Genomic DNA, 13,455 nt, shown 5'->3' on the forward strand with positions numbered 1-13,455 from the left:
ACGGTTCAAGTTTCAGGTCTCTAATAATGAGGCCGAGTATGAGGCCCTGCTGGCCGGCATCCGGTATTGCAAGGCGGCAGGGGCGAAGAAGATATCCGCCTGCTCTGATTCTCAACTAGTTGTACTCCAAGTTAATGGAACGTACGAGGCCACTCATCCGGCCATGATAAAATATTTGCAGGCGGTCAAGAGTGAAGTTGGGACACTTGAAGAATTTCATCTAACTCAAGTGCCCAGGTCTTCAAACAATCAGGCGGATGCTCTGTCCAAGTTGGCATCATCCGCCTCCTGTGAAACGCCTCGGTCAGTCTTCTGGGAGGTCATGGAAAAAAGAAGTATATCTGAGGAAGACCCCATTGGAATTCTTGACCGAAGCTCAACCTGGATGGACAGCATCCTGACCTATCTTGCAGACGGCACACTCCCTGACTCACCACGGGAGGCGGCTATTCTAAAAAAACGAGCAGCTAACTTCGAGTTGCGACAAGGAGAGCTCTTCAAGGCTGGCTTTTTGAAACCCCTGTTGAAGTGTGTTACCCCTGAAAAGGGGAAGGAAGTTCTCGAAGAGTTGCATTCGGGATTCTGCGCCTCCCATATAGGCGGCAGATCCCTCGCGGCCAAGGCCAGGCGGCTTTACTTTTGGCCAACTCTAGAGTCGGATGCCATGGAAATGGTGAAAAAATGTGACAAGTGCCAAAAGTTTGGCAAGCTCATCCATCGTCCGGCTACAGACCTGACGGCCTTCCACAACCCAATACCCTTTGCCAAATGGGGCATGGACATTCTGGGGCCATATACAACTGCACCAGGCGGCAAGCGCTATATATTGGTGGCTGTGGATTACTTTACCAAGTGGGTAGAGGCTGAGGCAGTCAAAAACATCAAGACTAAAGATGTCATTTCCTTTATCTGGAGGAACATAATCACTCGTTTCGGGGTGCCCATGTCTATGGTTTTTGACAATGGTCCTCAATTTGAGACGCCTCAACTCAAGACTTGGCTGGGAGACCAGGGGGTCTCAACCTTCTTCGCATCAGTCGGCCGGCCGCAAGCAAACGGCCAGGTCGAAGCCTTCAACAAGTTAATCTCAGACGGGATTAAAAAGAAAATTGAGCGGGCTGGTGGCCTTTGGGCGGATGAATTACCACACGTCCTTTGGTCCATCAGAACGACTGCTAAAGGGGCAACGGGAGCAACCCCATTCTTAATGGTGTATGGTGCAGAAGCTGTTCTGCCCATTGAGCACTATGAGCTGACCCTTCGAATCATGTTGTATGATGAAGAGGCGAATTGGGAGGCCATGCGCCTAGCATTGGACTCACTTCCAGAGCGCAGGGGCAATGATGTGAATTATTGATCCGAAAATCAACAAAACACAAGGGATATGTTTAAGTCTAATTCTATACAGGAAATCCACCAAGAATTAAACAAAAACTAAGATTAATCAATTAAGAATCCACCTAATTAATCAATCTAAACGAATGTTTTAACTAAAACAAGCAAAACAGCAATTGATCGCAATCAACCAAAACTCAAGTATGCAACTTAAGAAATAAATCTGAATATTAATCTATGTATATTTATTTGTGTGTTTACAGCCCTATTTATAAGACTTAGTTTACCTAGGAAGATTAGGACAAGTCCCTAATTCAATCCTAATTAAACTAGAATTCTAACTTGCTTGAAGAGCAAGCACCTTGGCGCACAAGCATACACCAAACTGATTTATTTTGCTAACTAACTGATTTTTAAAGCAACTAAATAAATAAATAAAAATTAAAGAATTAAATAAAGATTAAAGATCCTAATGCTTGAACCAAGAAAAACCCTTTCAAGTGAAAGGTAAAAACTTGTAAGCAAAATCTAAGTAAAGAAAATTCAAGAAAGTTCAAGAAAGTGAACTAGACTCCAAGAAAAGCCACTAAGCAAACCGTGGCTTTGCTTTGATATCCAAGAAAGTGTCCATGCAATGCTTGGCTTGAATCAATGTTTAGGGACAAGTTATCTTGATGCATGATAAGCAAATCTTCGAAGTTCTCCATGCTTAGGCTTGCATCATCCTCCTCTTCTTCGAAAGAATTTGTCCTCAAATCTCGAAGTTCTTCATCAGGAATATACTTAGCCAAATCGCCAACATTGAATGTAGCACTAACTCCATATTCTCCCGGAAGTTCTAACTTATAAGCATTGTCATTGATCTTCTCAATAATCTTGAAAGGACCTTCACTTCTAGGCATCAACTTATTCTTGCGTTTTCCTGGAAATCTTTCCTTTCTCAAATGTAACCATACCAAGTCTCCAACATTGTAACTTTGTTGCCGTCTATGCTTGTTTGCTCTAGCTTTGTACATGTCATTTACTTTCTCTATTCTTGTTCGAACTTGAGCATGTAATTTCAGCATACTCTTCAACTTAGACTCGGCATCTTTGTGAATTAACTCACCCTTAGGCAATGGAACAAGATCAATTGGAAGTTTCGGATTGACTCCATAAACTACCTCAAAGGGACTATGTTTGGTAGCATATGTAGGTGATCTATTATAAGCAAACTCCGCATGAGCTAACTTGATGTCCCAATCCTTTTGTGTCTTACTCACTAACCCACGCAAAAGCGCACCAAGAGTACGATTAGTAACCTCGGTTTGTCCATCAGTTTGTGGATGGTAAGATGTACTAAAGAGCAATTTAGTTGCCACAAGCTTCCATAGAGACTTCCAGAAGAAACTCATGAACTTTGTATCTCGATCACTCACAATAGTTTTTGGAATTCCATGCAATCTAACAATCTCTTTGAAGTATAATTCCGCCACTTTCATAGCATCATCCACTTTGTGACAAGGAACAAAATGAGCCATCTTAGAAAACCTATCCACAACAACCATAATAGAGTCTTTCCCCCGTTGTGTTCTCGGCAATCCCACAATAAAATCCATAGAAAACAACTTTGAACCATGTAGTTCATCAAGTAGATCATCTAATCTTGGAATAGGAAATTGGTATTTGATAGTGATGTTATTCACACTCCTACTATCAATACACATGCGCCAACTCCCATCTTTCTTTGGGACAAGTAAAGTAGGCACGGCACAAGGGCTCATACTTTCCCTCACGTATCCTCTAGTCATAAGCTCTTCAATTTGCCTTTGCATCTCCTTTGTTTCTTCCGGATTACTTCTATAGGCTGCCTTATTAGGTAAGGGTGCTCCCGGAATCAAGTCAATTTGATGCTCTATCCCACGAATAGGAGGTAGTCCCGGAGGTAATTCCTTAGGAAAGACATCCTTGAATTCTTCTAAAACAGATTCCAATTCATACGGCCTCTTTGCTTGTTTATCTTGATCAATTCGAATCTCATTAGAAACAAGTATATATACCACATTGTTGCTGCAAATTTCTTTTTCTAATTCCCTCTCACTAATCAAATAAGAATTCTTCGAATTAGAGGTAACATTAGAAGACTTGTTGCATATTAAAGGTTTTAAAGCAACCGGTCTCTCTTTTTCTCCTTTTCTCACAACATACACATTAGTCCTTCCATCAAACTTCACAAATCTATCATATTGCCAAGGACGGCCTAATAGTATATGACAAGCATCCATAGGACAAACATCACACAAAACTTTATCATGAAATTTACCAATTGAAAAGGAGATTAAGGCTTGTTTAGTTACCTTAACATCACTCGAATTATTAAGCCAATGAAGCTTATAAGGGCTTGGATGTTCAGTAATTGGCCACGTCAATTTGTCTACCAAAGTAGTAGATACCACATTAGTGCAACTCCCCGTGTCTATGATCATGTCACACAACCTATCTTCTACCTTGCCCCTTGTAAGAAAGATTTTCTCCCTTTGATTGTTTTCCATAGGTACGGTTTTAGAGTGTAGCGCCCTTCTTAGAACCAAACTTTGACCATGAGTCTCGGGATCAATTTCGTCAATATGCCCCTCCTCTTCTTCAAAGTTTTCCTCTTCGTTCTTTTCTTCATAGTCACTACCTTGCTCACACTTAGCTTGTTCTTGTTCCCACTCTTGAGCAGTCATTACTCTTTTTGATGGACAATTAGTTGCAATGTGACCAACACTACCACACTTGAAGCACTTCCTATCTTCAACAAGCTTTTTAGGAGCTTCAAATTTTGATTTAGTCTCCTTGTAGTTCGAACTAGAACCACTTTTCTCCAAGCTGTTCTTCTCAAAAGGTTTAGTGAAACCCTTTACAAAGGACTTAGTGTACGTCCCTTTCTTCCCCTTTATCTGTTTTTCAACTTTCAAAGCTACCTTGCAAACATCCTCAAAGGACCAATATTGTTGCAATTCAACTTTTTCAGCAATATTATCATTCAACCCCGAAATAAATCTAGCAATCTTATGCTCAACAATCTCTTGTAAGCCACATAGCATGCATAACTTTTCAAATTCACCAATATAATTCTCAACAGTCATAGAATTTTGTTTAAAAAGTTGCATCTTAAGATAAACATCTTGAATATAATCACTAGGTACGAACCTTTTTTTCATGTGCTTCTTGAGTTGTTCCCAAGTTGAGGTTCTTGCACGCCCCTCCTTATGCCTCTTCTTCTTTAGATTATCATACCAAAGACTAGCATAACCGGTCAGTTTCAATTCAGCCAATTTGCATCTTTTCCTTTCATCATACTCCTTGTAATCAAATAGTGTCTCGGCCCTTCTAATCCACTCAAGGTATTTTTCAGGTTCATTCATACTCCCATTGAATTCGGGAAGATCTAATCTAAGGTTCCTATCATCATCCTTTGGTCGATCTCTCCTCCTAGGCCTTGGTGATTCATCACTTGAGGAATAATTATCTCGTGGCCTCCTTGGGTTCCTCCTTGGTTGTTCTTCCTCACTTGAACCAGAATTAGGGTTAGAATTCCCTTTCCTTGAAGAATCTCCAGCAAGAGCATCAAGCCTTTTTAATATCTCATCCATCCTTGCTGCCAACTCGTCAATTCGCCTATCTCTTCTAAGATTTTGAGCCTGTTCTAAGGTTAATCCCCTTGGAACTTGTGGAACCTCCTTGTCACTCATGATTCCTACACAAACCAAGTCAGTGTATGCAAAAATCTTGATTAAAAGATCGAATCTTGAAGGAAAACTAGGCAACACAAAAACCGGACTCCCATCCGCAAATCAGTGCACAAACACCAAATGTTTAAGGCTGTGTAGAACGCGTTACTAAACTTAAAATTATGAAATTTTATATGGTGATAGCTGGACGTTTTTAGAGTTCAATGCAAAAAGAATCATGCAAAAATTCCCAGCCAATTGTTCCCAGTTTTATTTTTGCCGAAGTTGCGCAAACCTGCTCTGATACCAAAGATGATGTGAATTATTGATCCGAAAATCAACAAAACACAAGGGATATGTTTAAGTCTAATTCTATACAGGAAATCCACCAAGAATTAAACAAAAACTAAGATTAATCAATTAAGAATCCACCTAATTAATCAATCTAAACGAATGTTTTAACTAAAACAAGCAAAACAGCAATTGATCGCAATCAACCAAAACTCAAGTATGCAACTTAAGAAATAAATCTGAATATTAATCTATGTATATTTATTTGTGTGTTTACATCCCTATTTATAAGACTTAGTTTACCTAGGAAGATTAGGACAAGTCCCTAATTCAATCCTAATTAAACTAGAATTCTAACTTGCTTGAAGAGCAAGCACCTTGGCGCACAAGCATACACCAAACTGATTTATTTTGCTAACTAACTGATTTTTAAAGCAACTAAATAAATAAATAAAAATTAAAGAATTAAATAAAGATTAAAGATCCTAATGCTTGAACCAAGAAAAACCCTTTCAAGTGAAAGGTAAAAACTTGTAAGCAAAATCTAAGTAAAGAAAATTCAAGAAAGTTCAAGAAAGTGAACTAGACTCCAAGAAAAGCCACTAAGCAAACCGTGGCTTTGCTTTGATATCCAAGAAAGTGTCCATGCAATGCTTGGCTTGAATCAATGTTTAGGGACAAGTTATCTTGATGCATGATAAGCAAATCTTCGATGTTCTCCATGCTTAGGCTTGCATCAGGCAATGCTGCCTTGCGTCATGAGATATACCGTCTGAGAATGACTCGGGCATACAACAAAAGAGTACACAAGCGTCCTCTCAAAGTGGGGGACTTTGTGCTACGGAAAATGGAGGCAGTCGGTAGGACGAACGAACAGGGAAAGCTAACCCCAAATTAGAAAGGCCCCTACCGAATCTATGAGGAAGTAAGAGACGGCACCTACCGCCTGGAAAACCCAGACGGTAGGCAGCTGCCCAGAACTTGGAATGTAGACAACTTGAAAAAATACTACTTCTAAGTATGCATGTAAAAACCTCAATTTTGTAAATCTCACGTATTGTTAATGAGACTATGCCTTCATTTCCCAACTTGTCTTTTTATTTAAGCTCTTAGTGTCGCCTGTATACAATACAGACGGCCAATACGTTTGTAGAGCGTTTGTCTCAACAGCAGACATTCCAATCTTTCTGAAGGAACCGATTGTTGTAGAACAGTCGTTCCTACGAAATTCATCAAGTTTACACCAACACTTGACGAATATTTACTTAATCATTTAAGAGGCCTAAGGCAAGATAAAATCATGATGAGGCCCATGGCCGGATGTTAATAAACAAAAAGAGACCAAATGGTCACAGTCTGCTCCAACATGAGTCAGATAACCGGCGACGTCCATTTGGGCGAATTCGTCGAGGAGAAGCATCTCCCATTTGGGTGGCACATTGCTCTACGAATATATCAAGCGGCCCTACCGAATGCTAAGGCAGCATTCGCAGTCGTTTGTTTTATTCGAAAATGAAATCTAAAAGATCTGAATTTTCTATCTAGCGCAGTTCAGAAATGGTCACTGTTTCATAAGTAGAGGCTAAGCGAGGCATAAAGCCGGATGCGCCTGTTATTGCTCAGGGGCAAAACAGGCGGAATATTTGATTAATATACAAGTTAAGTTAACTACTTAACACTTATTGAGGCTATCGGCCGGATGACGCCTGATCCTTGCCTATGGGGCAAGACAGGCGGACAATTATTTTTAAAGGAAATTGGTTAAGTTACAAACTTAGCATTTATCAAAGAGGCCTATGGCCGGAGGCGCTTGTTTTTGCTTATGGGGCAGAACAGGCGGAGGTTTACCCTTAGCAAATTAGCTAAGTTGGAAATTTGAGTTAGTTCGAGCCAATGGCCGAATGAACACTTTATGTTTGCCAATGCTGGATGGACGTCTGCCGCGTGGTTTGGGGCAATCACCATAATGATTGATTGACTTAGAAACCATGCATACTCTTCTAAGTATCAAAAATTTCTAAGCCAATCAATCCAATAAACCAAAACCACTCGACATCCATCCAGGGGCAAGAACATTCGCATGGTATACAGGTTATAATACTTGGCCAAAAACATGAAATGAAAAATTCAAAATGCAAAGGACAACAATACGGATAACTTCAGCCAAATGGCCGAATGATTCAAATTAAAAAGACCAATAGTCACCTGACGATTGGTTAAGATTGTTATCTGGCAAAGCCAGAAAGATTGTTAAATTACCCGACCCCTCGGTCGGTAAAGATACAAATACTCGGCACACAGGCCGGAAAAGAAAAGTACATGGCCATTCGGCCGCAGAAAAGCATAAAAGCTTAAGTGATCAGGGGAGAGCCTCTTCAGTGGCAGCCGGCCTGTCGTCCTTCGGCTGCTCTTCATCCTTTTTCTCTTGCTCCTCCGCCTGATCCTCCTCCTCGCCACCAGAGGACGACTCCCCAGAAGAGTCGGACCCAGAACTTTCCTCGGCCTCAGCATTCTCAGCCTCTTCAATAAGGCGAGCGTCGAATGCTTTGCTGGCTTCGTCAAATTTGGATTTCCAAATCTGATAGTCCGAGTCCGGCTGTACAACCGCCCAAGTGTCCCGCATGATGGCTTCATAATCGCTCATCATTTGCTTAACAAGAGCCTCTCTCTCTTGATCAGCCAAGGACTCAAACTTGGACTTCAGCTGATGCTCCTGGTTGCTGAGGCGCTGCTCCAGGCGGCCCACCTTCTGCTTGGCTCTCTCGGCCTCTTCTTTGGCATCTTGAAGAGGCTCGAGCTTCTCCTTAAGAGTTGTAATCTCTTTCTTAAGGGAAGTGATGCGCAGGCGGGCCGAGTCCAGGTCCTTCTTCACCTGCATATTGGCTTCCGCCTGCGAATACATCATATCAAGCGTCAGATACTCATTCTGAGCAATATCAAATTGAGCTCGATCCAAGGCGGACTCAGCCCGAGCTTTAGCGACTGTTACCTCTTTGGATTTCTCCTTGAGGGGTTGCCTGAGCCCTTGGACGCGCAGCATGGCCTGCAAAAGAGCCGAATGGTTAAAACCAGGCGGAAAAAGAAATAATGCTTAATAAAAAAAAATTTGCTTGAGCTAAGACTCATACCTCGCAGAGGTTCCCCAAGATGCCATCCAAGTCAAGGGTGTCGACTCCTCTGACAGACGCCTTGTCGTCAGGATCAACCGCCCTCAGCATGGACTTGGCCATCTGGACTACAGTCGGCCTCTGCACAGGAACTGAGAAGGAGAGAAAGTTAGAAAAATAACTCAAGTACATCTAAATGGAAGAACAATAGGGGCGAATGGATTTTACCGTCGTCCTTCTGTTCCTCCTCTCTCCCCAGGCTCCTCTTCTCTCCTGCTGAGCCGACAGCAGTGGTGGGTTGCTTAAAGCCACCCTTCGATGCCCTCTGGGCATCCGGTTTGCTGATCTCCTTTTCAGCATCGAGAGAAGAGGCGTCTGGGCCCTTCTTGGGCCTATGAGCAATGTGCTTCCGGCCGCCCTTGCCGGATTGATGTGAATTATTGATCCGAAAATCAACAAAACACAAGGGATATGTTTGAGTCTAATTCTATACAGGAAATCCACCAAGAATTAAACAAAAACTAAGATTAATCAATTAAGAATCCACCTAATTAATCAATCCAAACGAATGTTTTAACTAAAACAAGCAAAACAGCAATTGATCGCAATCAACCAAAACTCAAGTATGCAACTTAAGAAATAAATCTGAATATTAATCTATGTATCTTTATTTGTGTGTTTACAGCCCTATTTATAAGACTTAGTTTACCTAGGAAGATTAGGACAAGTCCCTAATTCAATCCTAATTAAACTAGAATTCTAACTTGCTTGAAGAGCAAGCACCTTGGCGCACAAGCATACACCAAACTGATTTATTTTGCTAACTAACTGATTTTTAAAGCAACTAAATAAATAAATAAAAATTAAAGAATTAAATAAAGATTAAAGATCCTAATGCTTGAACCAAGAAAAACCCTTTCAAGTGAAAGGTAAAAACTTGTAAGCAAAATCTAAGTAAAGGAAATTCAAGAAAGTTCAAGAAAGTGAACTAGACTCCAAGAAAAGCCACTAAGCAAACCGTGGCTTTGCTTTGATATCCAAGAAAGTGTCCATGCAATGCTTGGCTTGAATCAATGTTTAGGGACAAGTTATCTTGATGCATGATAAGCAAATCTTCGAAGTTCTCCATGCTTAGACTTGCATCACGGATGCGCTCACATCACCCGCCCTAGTCTTTTGGATTTTAGGGTCGGATGGTTTTGAAGGAGATTTGGAAGGCGCACCCTACATCAACACAAGATAAACGCAAGTTAGAAATCATTCGGGCAAATTTAATATTGGTCAGAAATGAAAGTATAACAATTTTCTACCTTGGAGGTGCCGCCAGTTTTCTGCTCGTCCACTTTGGTGTGAGTGGTTACTTCTGCCCTGTTTAAGACATTCGACCTATATCGAGCAGCATATACAGCCGGCTTCCTTGTGGCCGAGAGCTTTTCCATTGCTTTGTCTGCAAAAATGAACAAGTGACTAAGAATGTCCCTTCTTCAAACCACTTGTACAAAGGGAGATAGCATTGAGGGGTGACCTCCTTGTCCCCCTCATCATTCGTCCACACGGACATGGTAAACAACCCCGCGTCCATGATCTCCTCCTTTGCCCGCCTGGGAATAGGCGGCAATGCGCTCCTGCCTGCTAAGAGAGGTGGATCCTTATTCCACCTGTTATACTTTTGGTTCAGGCGGCTATCGACAGACTTGACTATGTAAAACTTAGTCCTCCAGTCTTTCCACTTGTTCTCTTTGCCAACAGCCATCATGTACCCCTTGCAAGTGGTCAAGGTGTACCAGCCTTCACCGCCCCTAGCAGGCGCCCTGCTCAGATAGTGCATGTGGGCGAACGCTTCAAAGCTCGCCTCCACCTGCAGCATCTCACAGGCGGCAACGTACCCCAGAATATTGATCCAGGAGTTGGGTACAAGTTGCCAGATACCCAGTTGGTATCCGTCCAAGATCCTCTCCACGGCCGGATGGAGAGGGAAGCGGAGGCCAGCTTGGATGGCCGCTTCATAGCAGCCGAATGCTTTGTCTTGATAGCTGGCCAGGCTCGGCCAGGTTATGGTGTCGCCCTCGTTAGGGACCGACAAAGTGTAGCCATAGCCTAGGACGACCTTGCGCCTAAAATTGGCAAGGCCGGACGCCATGGCGCTCCGCCTGCCTGGCGGAACATGCTGATAGTAGGGGGCTCTCTCTAAGCGCCTGGAAGCACTCGGCTCGGCCCAGCTTTCCCCCCTATCCACTGCCAGGGACTCTCTGGCAGAATCTATGTTTGATCTAGCCTCCTCTGAAGTTACGGAGGCATTCTCTGAAGAAGATGACGAGGCCGACTCGTCATCAGAGCTCTCATCAGAGCTAGGGGACCGCCGACTGGTGCCAGCGGGGTCCTCCCCTAGACTCTCTTCCGGCGCCTGTCCAGAAGGCCCGAGTTGATATTCTTCATCCGCCTCCCCAGGATTCCATCACTGGGAGTTCCACTAGATGTGGGCGAATGGTAATAAGTGGGGGTAGGAGGAAGATAGGAAGGCTGTCAGGGTGTTCCGACAGCTCACTTCGAGGCACTCTTATTGAGCCGTCTGAAAAAACAGTCGACCCATCCGAATGGTAGAAAACTCCATCGGAGCTACACTGCCTTGCTGTTCTTTTGATTCTGGCCATAGTGTCCTGCACAGACACGGAAACGGTCGGATTCGGAGAAGTTCGCAAAGCAGGGTCTTTGGCCAAGCATTCGGCACTGCTAGTTCTAGATTCAGCCGTCCCCGGTGACCGGTTGATCACTATCCTACGCCGTGCCGCATGCATTTGGGGAGCCATTTTTTCGAAAACAAAGAAAAAATGAAGAGTAAAAAGAAAATACAGGCGTTACCTTTAGAAGAAGGGAGAAAGACGCCTGGTTGACTAAAGAACAGTCAAACTGGTAGCCGAGTGTCGGATGCTTGAAAAACGCTTAGGGAATTTTGAGATTCTTTAAGTCAAAAAGTCCAAGATTCTCCAGAGATTCGCCAAGGTGTGAATCCAAGAGGGGGGGTCAAACCTTACTATTTATAGGGGGTAAAACCCTAATTTTTTCCCTTGATGTGAATTATTGATCCGAAAATCAAGAAAACACAAGGGATATGTTTAAGTCTAATTCTATACAGGAAATCCACCAAGAATTAAACAAAAACTAAGATTAATCAATTAAGAATCCACCTAATTAATCAATCCAAACGAATGTTTTAACTAAAACAAGCAAAACAGCAATTGATAGCAATCAACCAAAACTCAAGTATGCAACTTAAGAAATAAATCTGAATATTAATCTATGTATATTTATTCGCGTGTTTACAGCCCTATTTATAAGACTTAGTTTACCTAGGAAGATTAGGACAAGTCCCTAATTCAATCCTAATTAAACTAGAATTCTAACTTGCTTGAAGAGCAAGCACCTTGGAGCACAAGCATATGCCAATCTCCTTGGAGAACAAGCACACGCCTAAACTGATTTATTTTGCTAACTAACTGATTTTAAAAGCAACTAAATAATGATTCAAGATCCTAATGCTTGAACCAAGAAAAACCCTTTCAAGTGAAAGGTAAAAACTTGTAAGCAAAATCTAAGTAAAGAAAATTCAAGAAAGTTCAAGAAAGTGAACTAGACTCCAAGAAAAGTCACTAAGCAAACAGTGGCTTTGCTTTGATATCCAAGAAAGTGTCCATGCAATGCTTGGCTTGAATCAATGTTTAGGGACAAGCTATCTTGATGCATGATAAGCAAATCTTCGAAGTTCTCCATGCTTAGACTTGCATCATCCTCCTCTTCTTCGAAAGAATTTGTCCTCAAATCTCGAAGTTCTTCATCAGGAATATACTTAGCCAAATCGCCAACATTGAATGTAGCACTAACTCCATATTCTCCCGGAAGTTCTAACTTATAAGCATTGTCATTGATCTTCTCAATAATCTTGAAAGGACCTTCACTTCTAGGCATCAACTTATTCTTGCGTTTTCCTGGAAATCTTTCCTTTCTCAAATGTAACCATACCAAGTCTCCAACAGTGTAACTTTGTTGCCTTCTATGCTTGTTTGCTCTAGCTTTGCACATGTCATTTACTTTCTCTATTCTTGTTCGAACTTGAGCATGTAATTTCAGCATACTCTTCAACTTAGACTCGGCATCTTTGTGAATTAACTCACCCTTAGGCAATGGAACAAGATCAATTGGAAGTTTCGGATTGACTCCATAGACTACCTCAAAAGGACTATGTTTGGTAGCATATGTAGGTGATCTATTATAAGCAAACTCCGCATGAGCTAACTTGATGTCCCAATCCTTTTGTGTCTTACTCACTAACCCACGCAAAAGCGCACCAAGAGTACGATTAGTAACCTCGGTTTGTCCATCAGTTTGTGGATGGTAAGATGTACTAAAGAGCAATTTAGTTCCCACAAGCTTCCATAGAGACTTCCAAAAGAAACTCATGAACTTTGTATCTCGATCACTCACAATAGTTTTCGGAATTCCATGCAATCTAACAATCTCTTTGAAGTATAATTCCGCCACTTTCATAGCTTCATCCACTTTGTGACAAGGAACAAAATGAGCCATCTTAGAGAACCTATCCACAACAACCATAATAGAGTCTTTCCCCCGTTGTGTTCTCGGCAATCCCACAATAAAATCCATAGAAAACAACTTTGAACCATGTAGTTCATCAAGTAGATCATCTAATTTTGGAATAGGAAATCGGTATTTGATAGTGATGTTATTCACACTCCTACTATCAATACACATGCGCCAACTCCCTTCTTTCTTTGGGACAAGTAAAGTAGGCACGGCACAAGGGCTCATACTTTCCCTCACGTATCCTCTAGCCATAAGCTCTTCAATTTGCCTTTGCATCTCCTTTGTTTCTTCCGGATTACTTCTATAGGTTGCCTTATTAGGTAATGGTTGATGTGAATTATTGATCCGAAAATCAACAAAACACAAGGGATATGTTTAAGTCTAATTCTATACAGGAAATCCACCAAGAATTAAACAAAAACTAAGAT

Source organism: Chenopodium album, chromosome 4, assembly GCF_948465745.1.
Source record: "Chenopodium album chromosome 4, dcCheAlbu1.1, whole genome shotgun sequence".
Lineage (NCBI taxonomy): Eukaryota > Viridiplantae > Streptophyta > Magnoliopsida > Caryophyllales > Amaranthaceae > Chenopodium > Chenopodium album.